The 15,557-nt window shown below is 41.4% G+C and overlaps 1 protein-coding gene across 2 annotated transcripts in view; it reads right to left on the bottom strand.

Moving 5' to 3' along the window:
* ATP8B4 (ATPase phospholipid transporting 8B4 (putative)) overlaps positions 1 to 15,557 on the bottom strand; it is a 363,870-nt gene that overhangs the window by 58,546 nt on the left and 289,767 nt on the right. For both annotated transcript variants that reach the window (XR_004536957.1, XR_004536958.1), the window contains exon 30: positions 240 to 378. The gene's annotated coding sequence lies outside the window, so the exon portion shown is untranslated. The remainder of the gene's footprint in view (positions 1 to 239; positions 379 to 15,557) is intronic.

The raw sequence follows: 15,557 nt of genomic DNA, 5'->3' as shown, positions 1-15,557 counted from the left end.
TCTGTCCCGGTAGGGTCACAGTCTATGTAATGTACCTGGGGCAGCGGAGGATTGACTTGCCCAGAATCATAAGGTGCAGCACAGCTTCAAATCTTAGACTACATTTGCTGAAGAATTACCGATAGTTTATTATTTATAATCCACCTTTAACAAGTCAGATTACAGTTTTATACAAAACATCAATGACCATATTTCATCTTACAAAACAAGTGACACTTCAACAATCTTTTTAAACTTACATACGATAAGTCCTTCTGCTGCTCGATGTAAACTGGGAGTTTTTTTCCCATGCTGTGGGACCAGTACAAGAGAAGACACTAGTCTGCATTGCTTCCAGGTGCAACTTCTTTCGTATTGGAATGATCACATCAGAATGTCCTGCAGAACGCAATGCACGGGGAGGTACATAAGGTGCAAGTACTTAGGAGCCAAATGATACCTACTCAACTAAGACCATCAGCAATAGCTTATATTTAATTCCACACTCTATTTTCAACCAGTAGAGCGTGTCATAATATGTCAAAACATGATCTTGCTTCTTTATTTTAAATAAGGCATAAGTGACTTGTAATGTTTGCATGATAGATGTCGATATGCCTAGAAAAAGCATATTACAGTAGTCTAAGCTCAACAACACTACTGCTTGAAGAACTTGCTTATAATCACTTCCTGAAAGATACAGGAGATCCATGTTATGAAAAAAGCAATTTGTATTTGGGCAACCTTGTTGTGAGGGACATCCAACTGTGAAACCTGCTGTAAAATGAAAAGGAAAAGATCTTTGTAGTGAGGGAAGACATCAAGTCCAACTACAAAAGTTTTGCACTACATGATGTCTCCATTATAGCTATTTGGAATTGATGGGACTGGATCAGTACGCATCCTATGTGGTAGACTCTTTTTTATTTTTTTAATTATTTCTTGATTTTCTAAACTTCAAAAGTGCAATACACAAATATATATCATATAATAAGTTAATAAAAGCACATTCAACTTACAAATATGCATAGCCAACCATTTTCTCCCCCACCCAATGATTATTCAATAAAACACAGAAACATAGACTATCCCAATAACCTTACCCTATTCAGATTAAAAATATCCTCCCACCCCATGTGGACATACTCAAAAGTCAAATTAGGACAGAAATAGCCCCTCCCCCCCTTTCCTGGATGTCTACGAAAATAAACCAAAACTGACTCATAATCAAAGACCTACTATAGTGAGGTAATATATGATGTCAATTGCCCAATGATGTCAAGGTAGCCCTTTGAGGGGGTAAATGCTACTTTTGAGGTGGGGTAGGAGTGGGGGCAAGGGGGACCAGAGGGCTTGAACATGGGGGGGGGAACCTTGAATTGGAGAAGGCTTGGAAGCCAGGGGAACCCTGCTCTGCTGACCCAGGAACATTGGCTCAGAGGACCAGCATTATTCTCTAAACCCAAGATTCAGCAACATGCTGAATCTGGCTATAAGCTTACAACAGCAGGGAGCTGCACTGAATGCTCCACGCTGCTCTCAACGCTCATAGGCTCCCTGCGCTAAAAAACGCTATTGCGGTTTAGTAAAAGGGGGCCATAGTGCAAAATATAGACAGCATATATAAATTCTCAAAACGGACACATTTTGATCACTAAATTAAAAATAAAATCATTTTTCCTACCTTTGGTAATTTCACGAGTTTCTGGTTGCACTTCCTTCTGACTGTGCATCCAATATTTCTTCCCTTCTTTCAGCCTCCTGTATGCTTCCTCTCCTCCAAACCTCATTCCCTCCCCAAACTTTTTCTTTATTTCACCCTGCCCCCTTTCTTTCTGGCTCCCTGTTCCCCCCCCCCATTTCTTTCTTTCTCCCTCCCCTCCCCCATGCCACCGCCATTGAGAAAATGCTGCCACTGCCGCCAGTTCGCCCTGCTTCTCTTCCCCGCGGGGCCGACCAACTCTTGCTGTCCGACGTCAATTGTAACGTTCCAGACCAGCCAGGCAGCGATTGGCTGGCCCGGAACGTCCTCTCCGACGTCAGAATTGACGTTGGGTGGCGAGAGTTGGTCGGCCCCGCAGGGAAGAAAAGGGAGAACTCAGCCGGCTTGTTCCCAATGCTCCCCGGTGGCAGCCTATTCCCCGGTGGGTGGCCAGCTGTGCACCCCGTTAGGACGTGCACCTGGGGCGGACAGCCCCCCTTGGTACACCACTGCATCAGTTGCCACAGATATTTCTCAATTCACAGAGTACCTAGCAGATTACTTGGGAACAATTGAAGGCCTAGACTGCCATGACATATTTAAGGAAGGGGGGCCTTCAACTGCCAGATTTCTCCACATATAAAGTGGTACCTCTCCTACGTTATGTGTGGAATATTCTTTCTGCAACCTCACTTTTCACATACAAGTTTCAAGTTTAATTAATTCTTGATATACTGCTCATCAAGAAATCTGAGCAATTTACAGTAAAAATCAAATAATTTAAAAAGACAATTACAGGGAACATTATAAATCAACCAACCAACATGAAACAGAGGGAATGATGGGAAAGAAATACAATATTGTCAAAGAAAATAGAGGGGAGACACATACAGGGAAGGGGGGAGAATATTTATTTGAATCCATTCTTTATCTGTTTATCTCATACATTGTATGCATCTTTAGACAAGAAAGATTTAAGATTTGATTTAAACTTGGCTATTCTGTAGAGTTTTCCTGTCTAAGATGGAAAGGCATAGCGTTCTATAAGGAGGGAACTATAACAGAGAACATGGATTTACGAGTAGTGTCGTAAATGATATGATGCATAGAAGGGGTTAGAAAGGAGATTTTGATGACTGGAGCATAGTGCTCTGGGTGTATTATATGGAAGAAGTAATATGTCAATGAAAGCCGGAGAGTGTTCTAGTCTTGATTTAAACGTGAAAGAGAGGATTTAAATGTTATTCAGGGTGTGATGGGTAACCAGTGGGCATCTATAAGAAGAGGGGTTACATGATCAAATTTCTTTGCCTTGTATATAATTTTGACAGCAGTGTTTTGTTTTGTTTGTGGTCTTCGGATTTCTTTTTGAGGGATACCCTGGTAAAGAGATTTACAGTAGTCCAGATGTGAGATGAGTAGAGCGTGAATAAGGATAGGTAGAGAGGCAGGTTCTAGAAGAGCTGAGATCGAGCGTATCATTCTTAATTTGTAAAAGCATTTTTGAACTACTGAACTAATTTGTTGATGGCTAGCTCAATGGCTCCTTTACATCCATACTTTCTGCTACACACTACCATAATGGTCATCCATCAGGGCCAGTGGTCAGTTAGGCAATGGACAAATTTTGCTTCTACCCATCCAAGAAAACCAAGAGTTTCCCCTCGGGACTCTCAGCAGCCTTTTTTCTCTAAATGGGAAAGAAAGAGCATTACGGAAATGTTGGATGGATCAAGGAAGGGCAATCATATCCTTTCAAGCCTTAAACAATAATGCGACTTACATCGCAAATTATTATTTACATGGACAATTTAAAGAGATTTAATCCAGATTTATCTAATAAAAATAAAACAGCCAAGATTTTCTTTAATGCTTCAGATCTTGTTCTTTGCTTATACAATTTTTTAGGAAATCCCTTGGCGTGACTGCACTAGCGGGATTTTCATCCAGATGGCACGCAGATGATCGCAATTTCAGATTGGCTAAATCATTTACCAAGACCAGAACACTCAAGGAAATTCATTATGAGGATTTGTGGGGTTACATATACTATATAACTCCTCCCCCCCCCCCCCCCCCCCCCCAATATACATTTCCTGGTCAAATTTAATATACTCATAGAAGATGGGCTCCTAAAACAAAATGAGTCAAATAATATATGTATTTAAATGTAAAACACAAAGTGGTTCATTTCCACATTGGTTTTGGAATGCCAAACCATACATCATCTGTGGGTTAGGGCTTTCAGCTCCATGTGGAAATTGCTTCAAAGCGCTGGGCAATTTCAGGCAAGCGGTATCTCTTTAATGAGATTCCAAAATTATTTCCTATTACTCATCACCATCGCTGGCTAAGAAAAACATTTCTTATAATCAAGAAAGTCATTTTGGCCAGCTGGACTGCACAGACTGGGCCTTTCAGGAATTGACTGACATGTAACTGAGAACTGGGAAATCCCTAAGTCCTGCCAGTTTTGAAAAATGTGTGGACGTATGGCAGCCATACATCCAATCTCTTTCTGTGAGGACACAGAGCACTGTGTTTGATACTTATCCCTATCTGTAAAAGGACTATTACAGAACTTGTAAGGCTGTGTTTGAACCATATTGGGAAAAACTATGGAAATGGGATGGGGGAGATGGTTGGAGAGATGATTTAAGTAATGTAGGGGGTGGGGAGGCATTTCTTTTACATGGCTCACTTGAAACAATTGAATTAAAGACAGATGAAAGTGCTAATTTCTTTGCACTGTTAATGTTAAAATGGAATAAACAGACTGGAATTAATAAACAGACTGGAATTAAAATAGACCAGGAGAGGAGCAGGACAAACTGAAATGGATTAATGGTGACACAGGCTACGCTATAAAGAACTGTACAAAAAGCTTGCCTTGAGTGTAGCCATCCATCTATTTATCCCAACTCTGTACTTCCCATCTTGTCCCTGGACTACATGAGAAGCTGTATTGTAGATAAATATTGTTTAATCCATAAGAACACAAGAATTACCACTGCTGGGTCAGACCAGTGGTCCATCGTGCCCAGCAGTCCACTCCCGCGGCAGCCCTTAGGTCAAAGACCAGTGCCCTATTTGAGTCTAGCCTTCCCTGCATACATAAGAACATAAGAAACGCCTTCACCGGATCAGACCGAGGTCCATCTAGCCCAGTGCTCCGCACATGCGGCGGCCCATTTAGGTACTCCTTTTTGGAGACCTGACTTTACCGTATCCCTCAATATGATATGCAAGAAGGTGTGCATCCAACTTGCGCTTGAATCCCAGTACCGTAGTCTCCGCCACAACCTCCTCCGGGAGTGCATTCCAAGCACCCACCACTCGCTGTGTGAAACAGAACTTCCTGACATTTGTCCTGAACCTGCTGCCACTCAGTTTCAGGCTATGACCTCTTGTCCGTGTCACATCTGAAAATGTTAGCATTTCTGCTTCTTGGTCTATTTTATCAAATCCTTTTAATATTTTAAAAGTCTCTATCAAATCCCCTCTCAGTCTTCTCTTCTCGAGGGTAAACAGTCCCAGTTTCCTGAGTCGTTCTTTGTAGCTCAAATGCTCCATTCCTTTGACAAGTTTCATGGCTCGCTTCTGCACTTTCTCCAACAGAGTTATATCCTTCTTGAGGTATGGAGACCAGTGTTGGACACAATATTCTAAGTGCGGTCTGACCATTGTTCTATAAAGTGGCATTATGACATCTTCCGATCTACTCGTGATCCCCTTCTTAATTATGCCCAACATCCTGTTTGCTTTCTTCGCCGCCGCCGCACATTGTACCGATGGCTTTAGGGTATTGTCAATCAGTACCCCCAAATCCCTTTCTTGTTCGCATTTTGCCAATGTCACCCCCCAACATCTTATACTCATGTTCCTTGTTTTTCTTTCCTAGATGCATCACTTTGCATTTGTTTATGTTAAAGTTCATCTGCCACTTTGTCGCCCACGTTTCCAGCTGGTTCAGATCTTTCTGGAGGTCCTCGCAGTCCCTTTGAGAACCAACCGCCCGACATAGTTTTGCATCATCTGCAAACTTTATTATATTGCATGTTGTTTCCTCTTCTAGGTCATTTATAAAAATATTGAACAAGATAGGCCCAAGAACCGAGCCCTGAGGCAGGCCGCTAGTCACTTTCTCCCAGTCCGAGAATTTCCCATTTATGCTAACCCTCTGCCTTCTGTTTTCTAGCCATTTGCCCGATCCATTCTGTGCACTTCTCCTCCTATTCCATGGCTTAGTAGTTTCTTCATAAGCCTTGCATGTGGGACCCTTGTCAAACGCTTTCTGGAATGTCCAAGTAAATTATATCCACCTAAATTTGTCAAACATGACTTCCCTTTTCTGAAGCCGTAGTTGACTAGCCCTTATTAGATTGTGATCCTCCAAGTGTTGTACAATGTTATCTTTTATTAGTGTTTCAATTATCTTCCCTGGAACCAATGTGAGGCTCACAGGTCGGTAGTTTCCTGGATCACCTCTTGATCCTTTTTTGAAAATTGGGATGACATTTGCTATCCTCCAGTCTTCTGGTCTTTGCCCAGTTCTAATAGACATGTTAGCTACGGATTGTAATAATTCGCTAATTTCCACCTTAAGTTCCTTTAATACTCTTGGGTGAATTCCATCCGGTCCAGGGGATTTGTCACTTTTTAGTTTGTCAATCTGAAAGTGTATCATGTCCAATGTCACATTTACTGTTGTGAGGCTTTCCTCTATGGCCCTGGTGAATATCTTCCCTGTGGTTGGTACTGCTGAAATGTCCTCATTTGTGAAGAATGAGGCAAAGAATTAATTTAACCTATCGGCAACCTGTTTGTCCTCTTTAATTGACCCTTTCCTTCCCTGGTCGTGTCCTCTTTAATTGACCCTTTCCTTCCCAGGAACGTGTAACTTTGTCTTGAATCCCTGGAGGGTGTTTTCCCCTATAACAGCCTCCGGAAAAGCGTTCCAGTTTTTCACCACTCTCTGGGTGAAGAAGAATTTCCTTACGTTTGTACGGAATCTATCCCCTTTAACTTCAGATAGTGCCCTCTCGTTCTACCCTACATGGCAGATCTTGGTCCCAATGGATAACTTTCAGGTTCATTTGCCCATCCATTCTTTGTGATTGCAATGAGATCGGTCATTGGAGGTGGCCAGAGCTTGAGCATGTACTTTCTTGAATGCTCTTCCATTGTTGTGGAATGAATTACCAACTTCTCCGAGTCTACTTGATAGCCTGATTCAGTTTAGATGAGCACCAAAAACCTTAGTTTCCTTTGGGTTGAAATTATTTTGGTTCTAGGAAATGGAGTAGGGAAAGACAGGTGGCACCTATAACCAACTAAGTTGCCTGCTATCACCATTGCATTATGATTTTATACGTTCGTTTATGGTACCTTGCCCTGAGCACTTTGGTAGGATGGACTAAATGCTTAAATAAATAAATCCCAGGAAAAGGGAGTTTGGGGAAAGATGTCCTATCAACCTCATAGTTAATATTGATGAGGGCAATCCAAGCCTCAGGGTTAACTTAGGTGCCTAATAGCTTTAGACTGACCCTGAGCATATGTAATAGATTGTGACTTTCTTGGCAGTATAACCTCACCCAGGTAGTCAGAGGGATTGTGGGGGCACTGCTTGAAGGCACTTAAGGTAATGATTTAGCATTAACATTTCAATTCATGGGCACACTGATAGAACATGTTTGCCTTAAGTTCAAAAGCCAAGGTTGCCTATACACAAAAAGAATCCGTCTTTTTCACTTGCCAAAAGAAAGTTGATCACACACAAAGATATAAATTGGGTTGGGGACTTTGACTATTATTTCCAATTAATTTCTCTTTATCATTTAGGACATTTTGTTCCATCAAATCAAATCAGCATAGCAAATTACTTATTTTTTATGCTTTGTGAATGATCAAGATGTTAAGTCCTCAGGATTCAAATAAAAACTTCACAAAAAAAAAAAAAAAAGATTACGATCATTGCCAGGCCTTTATTTAATTCAGATGTTTCCAGTTATTCATGAGTCTGTCTACCTGGAAGCGTCTAGCCAGGACAGCCTTCCTTGTCATGAATTTAGGGATGAAAAGAAGGGAGAGGGATTTTCACAATGGAAAAATGATTGGGGAAAAAATAGAGATTTCTGTAATATTGAGTAGACAAGTTTCAAGTTTCAAGTTCAAGTTTATTAAAATTTGATGGTTCGCCTATTAAAACTAAGCGAATTACATAATAAAAGCATTATAGTATAGAACAATAAAACAAGTTATTTTACATTAACAATTTTCAAGCTGCTAAGACAAATTGACAATACAGACGAACTATGAAACATAAGGAAAGAACATTAGGGGATTTAATAGTTACAAATTGCGGTTTCCTCAAGGGAAGAAAAGGGGATGATGTGGGGAGGAACAAACGAGTAGGTTGGGGAAAATGAGTATGAAAGTATTGATTGTTTACATGTACTCCAAAGAGTTGTACTAAAGGTTAAATGAGGATTTGAAGAGATAAGTTTTTAAATTAGTTTTAAAATAAATTGAGACGAAAGGAAATCTCATTTTTGAACGACTTTTCAAATCCTGCAGGCAAAGCATCATTTTTGTCTCAATGCAGAGCTCTCCTTCACACACCACAGGTGTATTGCAAGATCCACAGTGGAAGCAACCAGATGACCTTTCCAAAAATTTACGGGAAATGTAAATAGCTCGTTGCCTTTGGTGATACTATTTATTTTCTGCTCTTTCAAAATGAAATACTTTCATTTGGCAGCAATGCAAAGCATTACAAGAGAAATCACATCGTAAAGAGGTCTATTGGAAGACACGGCAGAGACTGATATTTACGTTAGGTCAAGACTGTAAGTCAGGATCTTGGTGTGCAAGAACAGTGACTAAGAGCATCGTGAATGTCAACAGCTCAAGAGGGAAATTCCCGCAGATGTGGGGGAGACCATCTCATTTTCACAGAAGTTTACACATGTGCCCTTCCAGAACACAAACACATAAGGAACAGAATTCATGAACTTTTCCGATCTCCAAGAAAAACATCAAGTATTCCACTTGTTTGACTTTCAGAATTTGTAGATGTTAGGATCTGTCTGGGTGGTATTCGTTTTAACTTTGTGCATCATTTATGTTCACCGTATGAAATGAAACATGTTTACATGTTAATATGTTTATAAACTATGGACCGCTGGAAGGCATCTGTATGACCTTTATGCTTCCTGTAGTCCATCGCCACGTAAAACTGTTGTCCAAAATACCAGTGCCTCAGATGGTTATCGGAAAAGCCTCAGCTGAAACCGGACTACTAGGTTTGCATCTGTCAGTCTTGAAGTTCTTCCAGTGTCTTGTTAAAAAAAAAAAAAAGAATTACAAGCAGTCTCCAAGTTCAGAACAAGTTACGTTTTTAAAGCTGTAAAGCTGTTTTAAAGCTGGATTTGTAGGCAACTCAGAACTTGTAGATTTTAAGCTTCTTGCTGCTTACCTCTGCTCCCAGCTGACAAAAGGGCCAACAGTCCCTACTGGTGTTCCCTCTAAGGTACAGCACGCACAACCACACACTGTTCTTAATGTGGCCAATTTCTGTTTTATTTGGTATGGGTTAACCACATAGAACTTACCAGTTATATGGTATAGAAATTTTTTTTTTTAATGTTATGTTATGAAATACTGCTCAGTGAAATCAAATGAAGCCGCAACCCTGTTCTTAAATATGATTCGGATTTAAGTTGGGTGTCTGTAACTCTGGGTCTGCCTGAATACAGTTTACAGATTAAATTTGCCAGTTACAGTACAAGATTTTTCGGTTCATAGACAACCCCGTGAAAGACAAAGGCACGCGCCGACAACTGAGCGCAAGATGGAGGCGCGCGCCGAAGATAATTACAGTTTTTAAGGGCTCCGACGGGGGTTTTTGTTGGGGAGCCCCCCCAGTTTACTTAATAGAGATCGCGCCGGCGTTGTGGGGGGTTTGGGGGGTTGTGACCCTCCACATTTTACTGTAAACTTAATTTTTTCCCTAAAAACAGGGAAAAAGTGAAGTTTTCAGTAAAATGTGGGGGGTTACAATCCCCCACACCCCCCACAAAGCCCCCACAACGCGGCGCGATGTCTATTAAGTAAAGTGGGGGGGTTCCCCCCCGTTGGAGCCGTAAAAACTAATTTTCTGCGGCGCACACCTCCGCGCTGCACTCAATTGTCTGCGCGTGCCTTTGTTCCGGCGCGCTTTTGACCTGACACCGATTTTTCAATATAAGTTTTTATCCTAACTCAACACATACTAGGAATCTAATACATAATATAGGCAGTCCCTGGGTTAAGACCGAGTTACGCTTTTAAAGCTGTTCTTAAACTGGATTTGTATGTAACTCAGAACTTGTAGGTTTTAAGATTCTTGCTGCTTACCTCTGCTCCCAGCTGACATAAGAACCTAAGAATAGCCTTACTGGCTCAGTCCAATGGTCCATCAAGCCCAGTAGCCCGTTCTCACGGTGGACAATCCAGGTCACTAGTACCTGGCCAAAACCCAAGGAATAGCAATATTCCATGCTACCGATCCAGGGCAAGCAGTGGCTTCCCCCCATGTCTTTCTCAATAACAGACTATGGACTTTTCCTCCAGGAACTTGTCCAAACCTTTCTTAAAACCAGCTACGCTATCCGCTCTTACCACAACCTCTGGCAATGCGTTCCAGAGCTTAACTATTCTCCAAGTGAAAAAAAGTTTCCTCCAATTGGTTTCCCTGTAACTTCATCAAGTGTCCCCTAGTCTTTGTAATTTTTGACGGAGTGAAAAATCGATCCACTTGTACCCGTTCTACTCCACTCGGGATTTTGTAGACTTCAATCATATCTCCCCTCAGCCATCTCTTTTCCAAGCTTAAGAGCCCTAACCGTTTTAGTTTTTCCTCATACGAGAGGAGTTCCATCCCCTTTACCGTCTTAGTCGTTCTTAATGTAGCCATGCTTCATTCCTGAATCTGCTACAAGAGAAGCGTAGGAGTCTATGCCACTGGAAATACTGCTCAGTGAAATATAATGAAGCCGCAACCGTGTTCTTAAGTTAGAGTCATACTTAAGTCGGGCGCCTGTAATAAGGTAGAGGGGGCTTCAGTGTCTTAGCCCAAGGTCGTTTTTGGCGACAGGTGGAAGGCTCCTGAGGAAGGGATACTTACCCGAAACTAGGCTTAGTAGAGCCTGAAGAAATCTTTCCACAGTTGGGACTTACCTGAGCGTCTCCTCAACAAAGGATCAAACATTGAAAAAAACCTCTAAGATGAATTATGGGGGCACATTTTGAGCTAAGTATTATTTTTAATGCTAATTTCTGATTCCATTTTTGAGCAATTAGGTTGGAGCTTATTGGAGATATATACATATATTTAATTTATTCACTTAAGAGCACTTTTGTGTTAATTTCACTACACACATGTGTTTACCTATGATGGTATGGGCGTGACTTGGAAAATAGCCCACCCATTGATTCAAGCCTGGACTTCTGCCTTGTGCATTCGGCTCTACAGCTTAACGATCACACTGAGGGATACACAACACTATTTAAATTAAGTAGTTTACATTGCTACATATTTTATAGTTTATATCCCCCATTTGCTTCAACCTTCTTCAAGTACATATAGAGGCTTATTACGTGAGGTACTTGATTGGGTATTTAATATTTAATTTATTGTATCCCATGCAGAACTATAGGATAGTGGAGGGTAATCAATTTTAAAATATATTTTTTTTTTCACTCAATAAACAGTTAAGCTCTGAAACTCACTGCCAGAGAATGTGGTAACAATGGTTAGCTTAGCTGGGTTTAAAAAAAAGGTTTGCATCAGTTAATGGAACAAAGGTCCATAGTTTTTTTTTATTGAGACAGACATGGGGGAAGCCACTGCTTGCCCTGGATCGGTACCATGGAATGTTACTACTTTTTGGGTTTCTGCCAGGTACTTGGCTACTGTTGGAAGCAGGATACTGGGCTAGATGGACCATCAGTCTGACCCAGTTGAACTTTTTTTTATGTTATGATCACACCAAGAAGACAAGATGCAAAATGTTTTGGTGTTTCATTTATTTATTTCTTCAATTTTCTATACTGTTCTCCCAAAGGAGCTCAGAACGGTTTACATGAATTTATTCAGGTATTCAAACATTTTCCCAAGTGACCTGCCCAGGTTCAAAAGGAGCAGTGTGGGTTTGAACCCTAAACTCAATGGTGCCAAGGCTACATCTCCAACCCCTGCGCCATACTCTCAGACATAGTATGGTAGAAGATAAGCATAAGAATTGCCATCTCCGGATCAGACCCTGGGTCCATCAAGTCCGGTGATCCGCACACGCAGAGGCCCCGCCAGGTGTACCCTGGCATAGTTTTAGTCCCCATATCACTGTATGCTTCTCAAGGGAGATGTGCATCTAGTTTACCCTTACCCGTATCACTCTGCCACTCTTAAGGAGATGTGCATCTAGTTTACCCTTACCCGTATCACTCTATGCCACTCTTAAGGAGATGTGCATCTAGTTTACCCTTACTCGTATCACTCTATGCCACTCTTAAGGAGATGTGCATCTAGTTTACCCTTACCCGTATCACTCTATGCCACTCTTAAGGAGATGTGCATCTAGTTTACCCTTACCCGTATCACTCTATGCCACTCTTAAGGAGATGTGCATCTAATTTACCCTTACCCGTATCCACTCTGCCACTCTTAAGGAGATGTGCATCTAGTTTACCCTTAAATCCTAGAACGGTGGATTCTGCAATTACTTCCTCTGGGAGAGCATTCCAGGTGTCCACCACTCGCTGCGTGAAACACAACTTCCTGATATTTGTCCTGGACCTGTCCCCCCTCAGCTTCAGTCTATGTCCTCTTGTCCGTGTCACACTGGACAATGTAAATAACTGCTTTCCCTGCTCCATTTTCAGTATTTTGAAAGTCTCGATCAGATCCCCTCGCAGTCTCCTCTTCTCAAGGGAGAACAACCCCAGTCTCTTAAGTCGTTCCTTGTAGTCCAGGTTCTCCATACCTTTCACTAGCTTCGTTGCTCGTCTGCACCCTCTCTAGCAGTTTTATATCCTTCTTTAGGTATGGAGACCAATGCTGGAAGCAGTATTCCTGGTGCGGTCTGACCATGGCTCTGTAAAGCGGTATAACTTTCTCTGATCTACTCGTAATTCCCTTCTTTATCATGCGTAGCATTCTATTTGTTTTCTTCGCCGCCGCCACACATTGCGCCAACGGTTTCAGGGTCCTATCTATCAGTACACCCAGGTCCTTTTCCTGTTCAATCTTTCCCAGAGTTATACCGGACATACTATACTTGTGATCTTTATTTTTTTCTGCCTAAATGCATCACTTTGCATTTTCCCACATTAAAAGTCATCTGCCATTTGACAGAGATGGCAAAACATAGTTAACAAAACATGAAAGCATAATATGAGAAACATCGTATGGTGAGGAATAGTCTGGTGAGCCTAGTATTGCAAAGCATGGCTAACACAGTATGACACGACTTGGCAAAATTGGTAAGGCATGCGTGCGTGATGAAACATAGCATAGAAAACGGGGAACAGCAAATATTTTGTGGCGGACATGGCTTGAGAGATTGAAGCATGGTAGACAGTGCGGTAGGCATAACTTTATTCTTCTATACCGCCATAGTCAGATGACCTTCTAGGCAGTTCACATTGAAGAGGACTGGACAATCAGCGAATTACAGAATGCAAAAAGTGAGGGTACAACATATTACACAAGAAATAGACAGACGGAAAATATAAATTTATGAATTTAGTGTGGCTTCTGTTTAGATGAATCTGTCAAACAGTATGGTTTTGATTACTCTCCGAAATGCGCCATAGATCAGCCTGGCTTCATTGATAATAATAATAATAACTTTATTTTTATATACTGACGTAGTTACCCGGCCAGAACTGCTGTTTGCTTGCTTGAAACATGAAAGATCTGTCCAAAAAAGGATTTGTATTTACAGCCAGTGATCCTTGGATATGCAAATAGTAATGACACAGAGACAAATTTTTCCCGTCCCCACAGGAACTCATTTTCCCGTCCCGGCAAGTTCTTTTCCTGAACCTGCCCCATTCCTGCAAGCTCTGTCCTCATCCCCAGACATGCCCCCTGCATGCACAGTAAGCCGTTTTAAGTTGCGGTAAGTGGATGCTAGCACTGACTCCAGCTTACTAAAAAGGACCCCTAAGTTTATACCTGAAGCAATGGAAGTTTAAGTGACTTGCAGAAGATCACAAGATGCCACCAATGGAATTTGAAACCTGTTTTTCCTGGCCCATAGCCCACTGCTCTAGTCATTAGGGCGACTCTTCCTCTAGGTTGGACTCCTAAACCTTGGGAAATTTATAAAAGGCAATTTCGGCATGTCAAATACACTTTTTATTGGAGGAATAAATTACATGAATTGATGGGTTGGGAGGCTCGTTTGGCATCTTACTCCCGTCAGAAAAGTCATAACTTTGTGCAGATTTGGTCTCCCTGCTTACATATCTTGCCTCCGAATGGCCGAAGCTGCACCTTGAATAGACTTCAATTAAGTGCATACCTACCTGGGGAAGTTTAGTTCTAGGGGTGAGGAGTGGGGATGAGGGTTCCTAGGCTTGGTATTGCCATGGGGGCACTAAGAATGGAAGTCCCTCCTGGCTCCTCTGCTAAAATCCGCTCACTGGTTACAAGTTCCACACCGTATCATTTATAAAATGGCACTTCTCTCCTTTAAATCCCTAGACACTAAAGAACCGGCCTTTATTCATAAACTTCTTATCCCGCATGAACAAACACGAGTCCCGAGATCCTCGTCGCACTACCTTCTCCATATACCATCATTGAAAATTATTGGCTCACGTTGGGCTACTTCTTTCGCAGTTACAGGGCGGAAACCCCCCCACCAAATTTAAGGGAAATTTAAAGACTTACCTTTTCCAAGATGCATATGACTTCTAAATCAATCTTAAAGATAGGGCTCCTTTTCTCAAGGCGCGGTAGGGGTTGAACGTGCGGAATCCCGCGCGTTCAACCACCTGCCGTGCTAGTTGCTAAGGCCTCCGTTGACGAGGTGTTAGTTTTTTGGCTAGCCGCGGGGGTTAGCGCGTGATGAAATGTCCAACGCGCTAATCCCCACTAGCGCACCGTGATAAAAAGAGCCCATAGTCAGAGCTGTTTGATAATTCTAACTGCCTCCCCTTCCTATTGTGGTCTCCCCTTTTTTGTATTCTTTACTTTTAATTTGTTGTTCTCCCAATTTTCTTAATTGTTTCTGTCAGTCAAGTGTTGATAAGTGCATATCTGTCAATTTCGTCTCCCTTTTTTTAATATAATTTGTAAAATGCTTAGAAATCTTGATTTGCGTTTAATCAAAATTTTAATAAACTTGAAACTTCTCAGGGGATTCTAAGGAAATTAAAGATAATTCAGAATACAGCTGTTCGATTGATTTTTGGTTGAAAAAAGCGACCATATTAGTCCATATTATCGTTTACTTCATTGGCTGCCTTTGGAGGCAAGAGTATTATTCCAATTTTCCTGTATCTGCTTTAAGCTGATATCGGGATTGTCTCCAGCTTACCTTTTCCCTCATTTTGTGTTGCATAGACCATCAAGAGAAACTAGAAACTTCTACTTATTTGCTTATCCAAAAATTAATGGGTGTAGATATAAGACCTTCTTAAATAGGACCCTAGCCAAGGTGGTAGGCAACAATCTTGGTTAGGTAAATGTATTCAGCAAGCTATGTTATCGGAAATTAATTAAGACCACTTTGTTCCATAAGTTTATTACTTAGTGAGTTTTATTAGTGAAATTCTATTTTATAAATATTTGTATTTTTTTACTGTATTATTGAATTTTGCT

The sequence above is a fragment of the Geotrypetes seraphini genome, chromosome 14 (assembly GCF_902459505.1).
Source record: "Geotrypetes seraphini chromosome 14, aGeoSer1.1, whole genome shotgun sequence".
NCBI lineage: Eukaryota > Metazoa > Chordata > Amphibia > Gymnophiona > Dermophiidae > Geotrypetes > Geotrypetes seraphini.
This window is presented reverse-complemented; position numbering and strand designations above follow the sequence as displayed.